The following is a 14053-nucleotide window of genomic DNA, read 5'->3' as shown; positions in this document are numbered from 1 at the left end:
CGTTTTCACCACCTGATGGCGGCAAGCTGCACACAGCCAAATTGGAGAATATTGCAGCATTTTCACTGCCTGATGGCGGCAAGCTGCTCACAGCCAAACTGGAGAATATTGCAGCGTTTTCACCGCCTGATGCTGGCAAGCTGCGCACGGCCCAACTGGAGAGTATTGCAGCGTTTTTATCGCCTGATGACGGCAACCTGCACACAGCCCAACTGGAGAATATTGCAGCGTTTTCAGCACCTGATGGCGGCAAGCTGCGCACAGCCCAACTGGAGAATATTACAGCGTTTTCACCACCTGATGGCGGCAAGCTGCACACAGCCAAATTGGAGAATATTGCAGCATTTTCACTGCCTGATGGCAGCAAGCTGCTCACAGCCAAACTGGAGAATATTGCAGCATTTTCACTGCCTGATGGCGGCAAGCTGCTCACAGCCAAACTGGAGAATATTGCAGCGTTTTCACCGCCTGATGCTGGCAAGCTGCGCACGGCCCAACTGGAGAGTATTGCAGCGTTTTCATCGCCTGATGACGGCAACCTGCACACAGCCCAACTGGAGAATATTGCAGCGTTTTCAGCACCTGATGGCGGCAAGCTGCGCACAGCCCAACTGGAGAATATTACAGCGTTTTCACCACCTGATGGCGGCAAGCTGCACACAGCCAAATTGGAGAATATTGCAGCATTTTCACTGCCTGATGGCGGCAAGCTGCTCACAGCCAAACTGGAGAATATTGCAGCGTTTTCACCGCCTGATGGTGGCAAGCTGCGCACGGCCCAACTGGAGAGTATTGCAGCGTTTTCATCGCCTGATGGCGGCAACCTGCACACAGCCCAACTGGAGAATATTGCAGCGTTTTCAGCACCTGATGGCGGCAAGCTGCGCACAGACCAACTGGTGAATATTGCAGCGTTTTCACCGCCTGATGGCGGCAAGCAGAACACAGGCCAACTGGAGAATAGTGCAGCATTTTCATTGCCTGATGGTGTCAAGCTGCACACAGCCCACTGGAGAATATTGTAGCATTTTCATCACCTGATGGTGGCAAGCTTCACACAGCCCAACTGGAGAATATTGTAGCATTTTCATCACCTGATGGTGGCAAGCTTCACACAGCCCAACTGGAGAATATTGCAGCATTTTCACCTCCTGATTGAGAGAAGCTGCGCACAGGCCAACAGGAGAATATTGCAGCATTTTCACCTCCTGATTGAGAGAAGCAGCGCACAGCCCAACTGGAGAATATTGCTGCACAAAGCCCAATTGGAGAATATTGCAGCGTTTTCACCACCAGATGGCGGCAAGCAGCACACAGCCCAACTGGAGAATATTGCAGCGTTTTCACCAGGGGTGTTGGTAGGGGGGGAAGGGGGCTACAACCCCTAATCTTTTGGTTGTAGCCCCGGATAGAATCTCAGGAACTAGAGCCATAAGACTAGCTAGCCCCCAGTCCCAACAGTTCCGACATCAGCTTAGCCCCTGGTCTTTTTCAGACCTAGCAACTCCCCTGGTTTTCACAGCCTGATGGCGGCAAGCTGCACACAGCCCAACTGGAGAATGCTGCAGCATTTTCATTGCCTGATGGCGGCAAGCTGCGCACAGCCCAACTGGAGAATATTGTAGCGCTTTCACCACCTGATGGCAGTGTGCTGCGCACAGCCCAACTGGAGAATATTGTAGCGTTTTCACCACCTGATGGCGGCAACTAGCGTTCAGACCAACTGGAGCATGTTGCAGCGTTTTCACCACCTGATGGTGGCAAGCTGCGCACAGCCCAACTGGAGAATATTGTAGCGTTTTCACCACCTGATGGTGGCAAGCTGCACACAGCCAAATTGGAGAATATTGCAGCATTTTCACTGCCTGATGGCGGCAAGCTGCTCACAGCCAAACTGGAGAATATTGCAGCGTTTTCACCGCCTGATGGTGGCAAGCTGCGCACGGCCCAACTGGAGAGTATTGCAGTGTTTTCATCGCCTGATGGCGGCAACCTGCACACAGCCCAACTGGAGAATATTGCAGCGTTTTCAGCACCTGATGGCGGCAAGCTGCGCACAGCCAAATTGGAGAATATTGCAGCATTTTCACTGCCTGATGGCGGCAAGCTGCTCACAGCCAAACTGGAGAATATTGCAGCGTTTTCACCACCTGATGGCGGCAAGCTGCACACAGCCAAATTGGAGAATATTGCAGCATTTTCACTGCCTGATGGCGGCAAGCTGCTCACAGCCAAACTGGAGAATATTGCAGCGTTTTCACCGCCTGATGGTGGCAAGCTGCGCACGGCCCTACTGGAGAGTATTGCAGTGTTTTCATCGCCTGATGGCGGCAACCTGCACACAGCCCAACTGGAGAATATTGCAGCGTTTTCAGCACCTGATGGCGGCAAGCTGCGCACAGCCCAACTGGAGAATATTACAGCGTTTTCACCAGCTGATGGCCGCAATTAGCGCATAGCCAACTGGAGCATATTGCAGCATTTTCACCACCTGATGGTGGCAAGCGGCAAGCAGCACACAGGCCAGACTCGCCAACTGGAGAATATTGCAGCGTTTTCACCGCCTGATGGTGGAAAGCATCGCACAGCCCAACTGGAGAATATTGCAGCATTTTCACAACCTGATGGCGGCAAGCTGCTCACAGCAAAACTGGAGAATATTGTAGCGTTTTCATCACCTGATGGCGGCAAGTTGCACACAGCCCAACTGGAGAGTGTTGTAGCGTTTTCATCACCTGATGGTGGAAAGCTGCACACAGCCCAACTGGAGAATATTGTAGCGTTTTCATCACCTGATGGGGCAAGCTGCACACAGCCCAACTGGAGAATATTGCTGCACACAGCCCAATTGGAGAATATTGCAGTGTTTTCGCCGCTTGATGGCGGCAAGCAGCACACAGCCCAACTGGAGAAAATTGCAGCGTTTCCACCACCTGGTGGCGGCAAGCTGCACACAGCCAAATTAGAGAATATTGCAGCATTTTCACTGCCTGATGGCGGCAAGTTGCACACAGCCCAAGTGGAGAGTGTTGTAGCGTTTTCATCACCTGATGGTGGCAAGCTGCACACAGCCCAACTGGAGAATATTGTAGCGTTTTCATCACCTGATGGTGGCAAGCTGCACACAGCCCAGCTGGAGAATATTGCTGCACACAGCCCAATTGGAGAATATTGCAGCGTTTTCGCCGCCTGATGGCGGCAAGCAGCACACAGCCCAACTGGAGAATATTGCAGCGTTTTCACCACCTGATGGCGGCAAGCTGCACACAGCCAAATTGGAGAATATTGCAGCATTTTCACTGCCTGATGGCGGCAAGCTGCTCACAGCCAAACTGGAGAATATTGCAGCGTTTTCACCGCCTGATGGTGGCAAGCTGCGCACGGCCCAACTGGAGAGTATTGCAGCGTTTTCATCGGCTGATGGCGGCAACCTGCACACAGCCCAACTGGAGAATATTGCAGCGTTTTCAGCACCTGATGGCGGCAAGCTGCGCACAGCCCAACTGGAGAATATTACAGCGTTTTCACCAGCTGATGGCGGCAATTAGCGCATAGCCCAACTGAAGCATATTGCAGTGTTTTCATCACCTGATGGTGGCAAGCTACACACAGCCCAACTGGAGAATATTGTAGCATTTTCACCACCTGATGGTGGCAAGCTACACACAGCCCAACTGATGAATATTGCAGCGTTTTCACCGCCTGATGGCGGCAAGCAGAACACAGGCCAACTGGAGAATAGTGCAGCATTTTCATTGCCTGATGGTGTCAAGCTGCACACAGCCCACAGGAGAATATTGTAGCATTTTCATCACCTGATGGTGGCAAGCTGCACACAGCCCAACTGGAGAATATTGTAGCGTTTTCACCACCTGATGGCGGCAAGCTGCGCACAGGCCAACAGGAGAATATTGCAGCATTTTCACCTCCTGATTGAGAGAAGCTGCGCACAGGCCAACAGGAGAATATTGCAGCATTTTCACCTCCTGATTGAGAGAAGCAGCGCACAGCCCAACTGGAGAATATTGCTGCACAAAGCCCAATTGGAGAATATTGCAGCGTTTTCACCACCTGATGGCGGCAAGTTGTGCTGCGCCGAGTTTTCACTGCCTGATGGTGGCAAGCAGTGCACAGCCCAACTGGAGCATATTGCAGCGTTTTCACTGCCTCATGGTGGCAAGCAGCGCACAGCCCAACTGCAGCATATTGCAGCGTTTTCACTGCCTGATGTGGCAAGCAGCGCACAGCCCAACTGCAGCATATTGCAGTGTTTTCACTGCCTGATGTGGCAAGCAGCGCACAGCCCAACGGCAGCATATTGCAGTGTTTTCACTGCCTGATGGTGGCAAGCAACGCACAGCCCAACTCGAGCATATTGCAGCGTTTTCACTGCCTGATGGTGGCAAGGAGCACACAGCCCAACTGCAGCATATTGCAGCGCTTTCACCGCCTGATGGCAGAACGCGGCACATAGCCCAACTGGAGAATATTGCAGCGTTTTCAACACCTGATGGCAGCAAGTTGCGCACAGCCCAACTGGAGCATATTGCAGCGTTTTCACCACCTGATGGTGGCAAGCGGCAAGCAGCACACAAGCCAAGACTTTAGCCATCTGCAGAATATTGTATTGTTTTCATCACCTGATGGTGGCAAGCTGCACACAGCCCAACTGGAGCATTTTGCAGCGTTTTCACCGGCTGATGCTGGCAAGCAGCACACAGCCCAACTGAAGCATATTGCAGCATTTTCACCGCCTGATGGCGGCAAGCTGTGCACAGCACAACTGTAGAATATTGCAGCGTTTTCACCAGCTGATGGTGGCAAGCTGCTCACAGCCAAACTGGAGAATAGTGCAGCGTTTTCACCGCCTCATGGCGGCAAGCTGTGCACAGCACAACTGGAGAATATTGCAGCGTTTCACCACCTGATGGTGGAATGCTGCACTGCGCCACGTTTTCACTGCCTGATGGCGGCTAGCTGCACACCGCCAAATTGAAGAATATTGCAGCTTTTCCACCGCCTGATGACGGCAAGCTGTGCACAGTCCAACTGGAAAATATTGCAGTGTTTTCACCGCCTGATGGCGGCAAGCTGCGCACAGCCCAACTGGAGAATATTGCAACGTTTTCATTGCCTGATGGCGTCAAGCTGCACAGAGCCCAACTGGAGAATATTGTAGAGTTTTCACCACCTGATGGCGGCAAGCTGCGCACAGCCCAACTGGAGAATATTGCAGCATTTTCACCACCTGATGGCGGCAACTAGCGCAGAGCCCAACTTGAGCATATTGCAGCGTTTTCACCACCTGATGGTGGCAAGCGGCAAGCAGCACACAGGTCAAGACTTTAGCCAACTACAGAATATTGTAGTGTTTTCATCACCTGATGGTGGCAAGCTGCACACAGCCCAACTGGAGAATATTGCAGCGTTTTCACCACCTGATGATGGCAAGCAGCGCATAGCCCAACTGGAGAATATTGCAGCGTTTTCACCACCTGATGGTTGCAAGCTGCACACAGCCCAACTGGAGAATATTGCAGCGTTTTCACCACCTGATGGTGGCAATCAGCGAACAGCCCAACTGGAGAATATTGCAGCGTTTTCACTGCCTGATGGTGGCAAGCAGCGCACAGACCAACTGGAGCATATTGCAGCATTTTCACCGCCTGATGATGGCAAGCAGCGCACAGGCCAACTGGAGCATATTGCAGTGTTATCACCGCTTGCTGGCAGAGAGCAGCGCACAGCCCAACTGGAGAGTATTGTAGCGTTTTCATCACCTGATTGCGGCAAGTTGCACACAGCCCAACTGGAGAGTATTGTAGCGTTTTCATCACCTGATCGCGGCAAGTTGCACACAGCCCAACTGGAGAGTATTGTAGCGTTTTCATCACCTGATGGGGCAAACTGCACACAGCCCAACTGGAGAATATTGCAGCATTTTCACCACCTAATGGCGCAAGCTCCGCACAGCCCAACTGGAGAATATTGCAGCATTTTCACCACCTGATGGCGGCAAGCTGCTCACAGCCAAACTGGAGAATATTGCAGCGTTTTCACCGCCTCAAGGGCGGCAAGCAGCACACAGCCAACTAGAGCATATTGCAGCATTTTCACCACCTGATGGTGGCAAGCGGCAAGCAGCACACAGGCCAGACTTGCCATCTGGAGAATATTGCAGCATTTTCACCACCTGATGGCGGCAAGCTGCTCACAGCAAAACTGGAGAATATTGTAGCGTTTTCATCACCTGATGGCGGCAAGGTGCACACAGCCCAACTGGAGAGTGTTGTAGCGTTTTCATCACCTGATGGTGGCAAGCTGCACACAGCCCAACTGGAGAATATTGTAGCGTTTTCATCACCTGACGGTGGCAAGCTGCACACAGCCCAACTGGAGAATATTGCTGCACACAGCCCAATTGGAGAATATTGCAGCGTTTTCGCCGCCTGATGGCGGCAAGCAGCACACAGCCCAACTGGAGAATATTGCAGCGTTTTCACCACCTGATGGCGGCAAGCTGCACACAGCCAAATTAGAGAATATTGCAGCATTTTCGCTGCCTAATGGCGGCAAGTTGCACATAGCCCAACTGGAGAGTGTTGTAGCGTTTTCATCACCTGATGGTGGCAAGCTGCACACAGCCCAACTGGAGAATATTGAAGCGTTTTCATCACCTGATGGTGGCAATCTGCACACAGCCCAACTGGAGAATATTGCTGCACACAGCCCAATTGGAGAATATTGCAGCGTTTTCGCCGCCTGATGGCGGCAAGCAGCACACAGCCCAAATGGAGAATATTGCAGCGTTTTCACCACCTGATGGCGGCAAGCTGCACACAGCCAAATTGGAGAATATTGCAGCATTTTCACTGCCTGATGGCGGAAAGCTGCTCACAGCCAAACTGGAGAATATTGCAGCGTTTTCACCTCCTGATGGTGGCAAGCTGCGCACGGCCCAACTGGAGAGTATTGCAGCGTTTTCATCGCCTGATGGCGGCAACCTGCACACAGCCCAACTGGAGAATATTGCAGCGTTTTCAGCACCTGATGGCGGCAAGCTGCGCACAGCCCAACTGGAGAATATTACAGCGTTTTAACCAGCTGATGGTGGCAATTAGCGCATAGCCGAACTGCAGCATATTGCAGTGTTTTCATCACCTGATGGTGGCAAGCTACACACAGCCCAACTGGAGAATATTGTAGCATTTTCACCACCTGATGGTGGCAAGCTACACACAGCCCAACTGGTGAATATTGCAGCGTTTTCACCGCCTGATGGCGGCAAGCAGAACACAGGCCAACTGGAGAATAGTGCAGCATTTTCATTGCCTGATGGTGTCAAGCTGCACACAGCCCACTGGAGAATATTGTAGCGTTTTCATCACCTGATGGTGGCAAGCTGCACAGAGCCCAACTGGAGAATATTGTAGCGTTTTCACCACCTGATGGCGGCAAGCTGCGCACAGGCCAAGAGGAGAATATTGCAGCATTTTCACCTCCTGATTGAGGCAAGCTGCTCACAGCCAAACTGGAGAATATTGCAGCGTTTTCATCACCTGATGGTTGCAATCTGCGCACCGCCCAACTGGAGAATATTGTAGCGTTTTCACGACCTGATGCCGGTAAGCTGCGCACAGCCCAACTCCTGAATATTGCAGCATTTTCACCACCTGATGGCGGCAACTAGCACACAGCCCAACTGGAGCATATTGCAGCGTTTTCACCACCTGATGGTGGCAAGCAACGCACAGCCCAACTGGAGCATATTGCAGCATTTTCACCACCTGATGGTGGCAAGCAGCAAGCAGCAAACAGGCCAAGACTTTAGCAAACTGCAGAATATTTTAGTGTTTTCATCACCTGATGGTGGCAAGCTGCACACAGCCCAACTGGAGAATACTGCAGCATTTTCACCACCTGATGGTGTGCAGCGCACAGCCCAACTGGAGAATATTGCAGCATTTTCACCACCTGATGGTTGCAAGTTGCACACAGCCCAACTGGAGAATATTGCAGCGTTTTCCTCGCCTGATGGTGGCAAGCAGCGCACAGCCCAACTGGAGAATATTGCAGCGTTTTCACCGCCTGATGGTGGCAAGCAGCGCACAGCCCAACTGGAGCATATTGCAGCGTTTTCACCGCCGGATGGTGGCAAGCTGCGCACAGCCCAACTGGAGCATATTGCAGCGTTTTCACCGCCTGCTGGCAGAGAACAGCGCACAGCCCATCTGGAGAATATTGTAGCGTTTTCATCGCCTGATGGCGGCAAGCTGCACACAGCCCAAATGGAAAGTATTGTAGCGTTTTCATCACCTGATGGCGGCAAGTTGCACACAGCCCAACTGGAGAGTATTGTAGCATTTTCATCACCTGTTGGTGGCAAGCTGCACACAGCCCAACTGGAGAATATTGCAGCATTTTCACCACCTGATCGTGGCAAGTTGTGCTGCGCCGCGTTTTCACTGCCTGATGGCGGCAAGCAGCACACAGCCCAACTGGAGAATATTGCAGCGCTTTCACCGCCTGATGGCGGCAAGCTGCACACAGCCAAATTGGAGAATATTGCAGCATTTTCACCGCCTGATGGCGGCAATCTGCGCACAGCTAAACTTTAGAATATTGCAGCGTTTTCACCGCCTCATAGCGGTAAGCTGCGCACATCCCAACTGGAGAATATTGCAGCATTTTCACCGCCTGATGGCGGCAAGCAGAGCACAGCCCAACTGGAGAATATTGCAGCATTTTCATCACCTGATGGTGGCAAGCAGCGCACAGCCCAACTGGAGCATATTGCAGCGTTTTCACTGCCTGATGGTGGCAAGCTGCGCACAGCCCAACTGGAGAATATTGTAGTGGTTTCACCACCTTATGTCGACAAGCTACACACAGCCCAACTGGTCAATATTTCAGCATTTTCACCGCCTGATGGTGGCAAGCAGCACACAGCCCAACTGGAGAATATTGTAGCATTTTCACCACCTGATGGCGGCAATTAGTGCACAGCCCAACTGCAGCATATTGCAGCGTTTTCACCACCTGATTGTGGCAAGCAGCGCACAGCCCAACTGGAGAATATTGTAGTGTTTTCACCACCTGATGGCGGCAAGCCACACACAGCCCAACTGGTCAATATTGCAGCGTTTTCACCGTCTGATGCTGGCAAGCAGCACACAGCCCAACTGGAGAATATTGCAGCATTTTCACCACCTGATTGCGGCAAGCAGTGCACAGCCCAACTCGAGAATATTGCAGCGTTTTCACCGCCTGATGGCAGCAAGGTGCACACAGCCCAACTGGAGAATATTGTAGAGTTTTCACTGCCTGATGGCGGCAAGCTGCGCACAGCCTAACTGGAGAGTATTGTAGCGTATTCACCACCTGATAGCTACAAGCTGCGCACAGCCCAACTGCAGAATATTGTAGCGTTTCCACCACCTGATGGTGGCAAGCAGTGCACAGCCCAACTGGAGAATATTGCAGCCTTTTCACCACCTGATGGTGGCAAGCTGAACACAGCCCAACTGGAGAATATTGTAGCGTTTTCACCACCTGATGATGGCAAGCAGTGCACAGCCCAATTGGAGAATATTGCAGCGTTTTCACCACCTGATGGTGGCAAGCTACACACAGCTCAATTGAATAATATTGTAGCATTTTCACCACCTGATGGTGGCAAGCTACACACAGCCCAACTGGAGAATATTGTAGCGTTTTCATCACCTGATGGTGGCAAGCTGTGCACAGGCCAAGGCTTTAGCCAACTGGAGAATATTGTGGCGTTTTCACCACCTGATGGTGGCAAGGTACACACAGCCCAACTGGAGAATATTGTAGTGTTTTCATCACCTGATGGTGGCAAGCTGCACACAGCCCAACTGCAGAATATTGTAGTGTTGTCATCACCTGATGGCGGCAAGCTGCACACAGCCAAATTGGAGAATATTGCAGCATTTTCACTGCCTGATGGCGGCAAGCTGCTCACAGCCAAACTGGAGAATATTGCAGCGTTTTCACCGCCTGATGGTGGCAAGCTGCGCACGGCCCTACTGGAGAGTATTGCAGTGTTTTCATCGCCTGATGGCGGCAACCTGCACACAGCCCAACTGGAGAATATTGCAGCGTTTTCAGCACCTGATGGCGGCAAGCTGCGCACAGCCCAACTGGAGAATATTACAGCGTTTTCACCAGCTGATGGCGGCAATTAGCGCATAGCCAACTGGAGCATATTGCAGCATTTTCACCACCTGATGGTGGCAAGCGGCAAGCAGCACACAGGCCAGACTCGCCAACTGGAGAATATTGCAGCGTTTTCACCGCCTGATGGTGGAAAGCATCGCACAGCCCAATTGGAGAATATTGCAGCATTTTCACAACCTGATGGCGGCAAGCTGCTCACAGCAAAACTGGAGAATATTGTAGCGTTTTCATCACCTGATGGCGGCAAGTTGCACACAGCCCAACTGGAGAGTGTTGTAGCGTTTTCATCACCTGATGGTGGAAAGCTGCACACAGCCCAACTGGAGAATATTGTAGCGTTTTCATCACCTGATGGGGCAAGCTGCACACAGCCCAACTGGAGAATATTGCTGCACACAGCCCAATTGGAGAATATTGCAGTGTTTTCGCCGCTTGATGGCGGCAAGCAGCACACAGCCCAACTGGAGAAAATTGCAGCGTTTCCACCACCTGATGGCGGCAAGCTGCACACAGCCAAATTAGAGAATATTGCAGCATTTTCACTGCCTGATGGCGGCAAGTTGCACACAGCCCAAGTGGAGAGTGTTGTAGCGTTTTCATCACCTGATGGTGGCAAGCTGCACACAGCCCAACTGGAGAATATTGTAGCGTTTTCATCACCTGATGGTGGCAAGCTGCACACAGCCCAGCTGGAGAATATTGCTGCACACAGCCCAATTGGAGAATATTGCAACGTTTTCGCCGCCTGATGGCGGCAAGCAGCACACAGCCCAACTGGAGAATATTGCAGCGTTTTCATCACCTGATGGCGGCAAGCTGCACACAGCCAAATTGGAGAATATTGCAGCATTTTCACTGCCTGATGGCGGCAAGCTGCTCACAGCCAAACTGGAGAATATTGCAGCGTTTTCACCGCCTGATGGTGGCAAGCTGCGCACGGCCCAACTGGAGAGTATTGCAGCGTTTTCATCGGCTGATGGCGGCAACCTGCACACAGCCCAACTGGAGAATATTGCAGCGTTTTCAGCACCTGATGGCGGCAAGCTGCGCACAGCCCAACTGGAGAATATTACAGCGTTTTCACCAGCTGATGGCGGCAATTAGCGCATAGCCCAACTGAAGCATATTGCAGTGTTTTCATCACCTGATGGTGGCAAGCTACACACAGCCCAACTGGAGAATATTGTAGCATTTTCACCACCTGATGGTGGCAAGCTACACACAGCCCAACTGATGAATATTGCAGCGTTTTCACCGCCTGATGGCGGCAAGCGGAACACAGGCCAACTGGAGAATAGTGCAGCATTTTCATTGCCTGATGGTGTCAAGCTGCACACAGCCCACTGGAGAATATTGTAGCATTTTCATCACCTGATGGTGGCAAGCTGCACACAGCCCAACTGGAGAATATTGTAGCGTTTTCACCACCTGATGGCGGCAAGCTGCGCACAGGCCAACAGGAGAATATTGCAGCATTTTCACCTCCTGATTGAGAGAAGCTGCGCACAGGCCAACAGGAGAATATTGCAGCATTTTCACCTCCTGATTGAGAGAAGCAGCGCACAGCCCAACTGGAGAATATTGCTGCACAAAGCCCAATTGGAGAATATTGCAGCGTTTTCACCACCTGATGGTGGCAAGTTGTGCTGCGCCGAGTTTTCACTGCCTGATGGTGGCAAGCAGTGCACAGCCCAACTGGAGCATATTGCAGCGTTTTCACTGCCTCATGGTGGCAAGCAGCGCACAGCCCAACTGCAGCATATTGCAGCGTTTTCACTGCCTGATGTGGCAAGCAGCGCACAGCCCAACTGCAGCATATTGCAGTGTTTTCACTGCCTGATGTGGCAAGCAGCGCACAGCCCAACGGCAGCATATTGCAGTGTTTTCACTGCCTGATGGTGGCAAGCAACGCACAGCCCAACTCGAGCATATTGCAGCATTTTCACTGCCTGATGGTGGCAAGGAGCACACAGCCCAACTGCAGCATATTGCAGCGCTTTCACCGCCTGATGGCAGAACGCAGCACATAGCCCAACTGGAGAATATTGCAGCGTTTTCAACACCTGATGGCAGCAAGTTGCGCACAGCCCAACTGGAGCATATTGCAGCGTTTTCACCACCTGATGGTGGCAAGCGGCAAGCAGCACACAGGCCAAGACTTTAGCCATCTGCAGAATATTGTATTGTTTTCATCACCTGATGGTGGCAAGCTGCACACAGCCCAACTGGAGCATTTTGCAGCGTTTTCACCGGCTGATGCTGGCAAGCAGCACACAGCCCAACTGAAGCATATTTCAGCATTTTCACCGCCTGATGGCGGCAAGCTGTGCACAGCACAACTGGAGAATATTGCAGCGTTTTCACCAGCTGATGGTGGCAAGCTGCTCACAGCCAAACTGGAGAATAGTGCAGCGTTTTCACCGCCTCATGGCGGCAAGCTGTGCACAGCACAACTGGAGAATATTGCAGCGTTTCACCACCTGATGGTGGAATGCTGCACTGCGCCACGTTTTCACTACCTGATGGCGGCTAGCTGCACACCGCCAAATTGAAGAATATTGCAGCATTTTCACCGCCTGATGGCGGCAAGCTGCTCACAGCAAAACTGGAGAATATTGCAGCTTTTCCACCGCCTGATGACGGCAAGCTGTGCACAGTCCAACTGGAAAATATTGCAGTGTTTTCACCGCCTGATGGCGGCAAGCTGCGCACAGCCCAACTGGAGAATATTGCAACGTTTTCATTGCCTGATGGCGTCAAGCTGCACAGAGCCCAACTGGAGAATATTGTAGAGTTTTCACCACCTGATGGCGGCAAGCTGCGCACAGCCCAACTGGAGAATATTGCAGCATTTTCACCACCTGATGGCGGCAACTAGCGCAGAGCCCAACTTGAGCATATTGCAGCGTTTTCACCACCTGATGGTGGCAAGCGGCAAGCAGCACACAGGTCAAGACTTTAGCCAACTACAGAATATTGTAGTGTTTTCATCACCTGATGGTGGCAAGCTGCACACAGCCCAACTGGAGAATATTGCAGCGTTTTCACCACCTGATGATGGCAAGCAGCGCACAGCCCAACTGGAGAATATTGCAGCGTTTTCACCACCTGATGGTTGCAAGCTGCACACAGCCCAACTGGAGAATATTGCAGCGTTTTCACCGCCTGATGGTGGCAATCAGCGAACAGCCCAACTGGAGAATATTGCAGCGTTTTCACTGCCTGATGGTGGCAAGCAGCGCACAGACCAACTGGAGCATATTGCAGCATTTTCACCGCCTGATGATGGCAAGCAGCGCACAGGCCAACTGGAGCATATTGCAGTGTTTTCACCGCTTGCTGGCAGAGAGCAGCGCACAGCCCAACTGGAGAATATTGTAGCGTTTTCATCGCCTGATGGCGGCAAGCTGCACACAGCCCAACTGGAGAGTATTGTAGCGTTTTCATCACCTGATCGCGGCAAGTTGCACACAGCCCAACTGGAGAGTATTGTAGCGTTTTCATCGCCTGATGGCGGCAAGCAGCACACAGCCCAACTGGAGAATATTGCAGCATTTTCACCGCCTCATGGCAGCAAGCTGCGCACAGCCCAACTGGAGAATATTGCAGCATTTTCACCGCCTGATGGCGGCAAGCTGTGCACTGCCCAACTGGAGAATATTGCAGCGTTTTCATTGCCTGATGGTGGCAAGCTGCGCACAGCCCAACTGGAGAATATTGTAGCATTTTCACCACCTAATGGCGCAAGCTCCGCACAGCCCAACTGGAGAATATTGTAGCATTTTCACCACCTGATGGCGGCAAGCTGCTCACAGCCAAACTGGAGAATATTGCAGCGTTTTCACCGCCTCAA

The sequence above is a fragment of the Ambystoma mexicanum genome, chromosome 3q (genome assembly GCF_040938575.1).
Source record: "Ambystoma mexicanum isolate Mex_15411 chromosome 3q, UKY_AmexF1_1, whole genome shotgun sequence".
Lineage (NCBI taxonomy): Eukaryota > Metazoa > Chordata > Amphibia > Caudata > Ambystomatidae > Ambystoma > Ambystoma mexicanum.
This window is presented reverse-complemented; position numbering follows the sequence as displayed.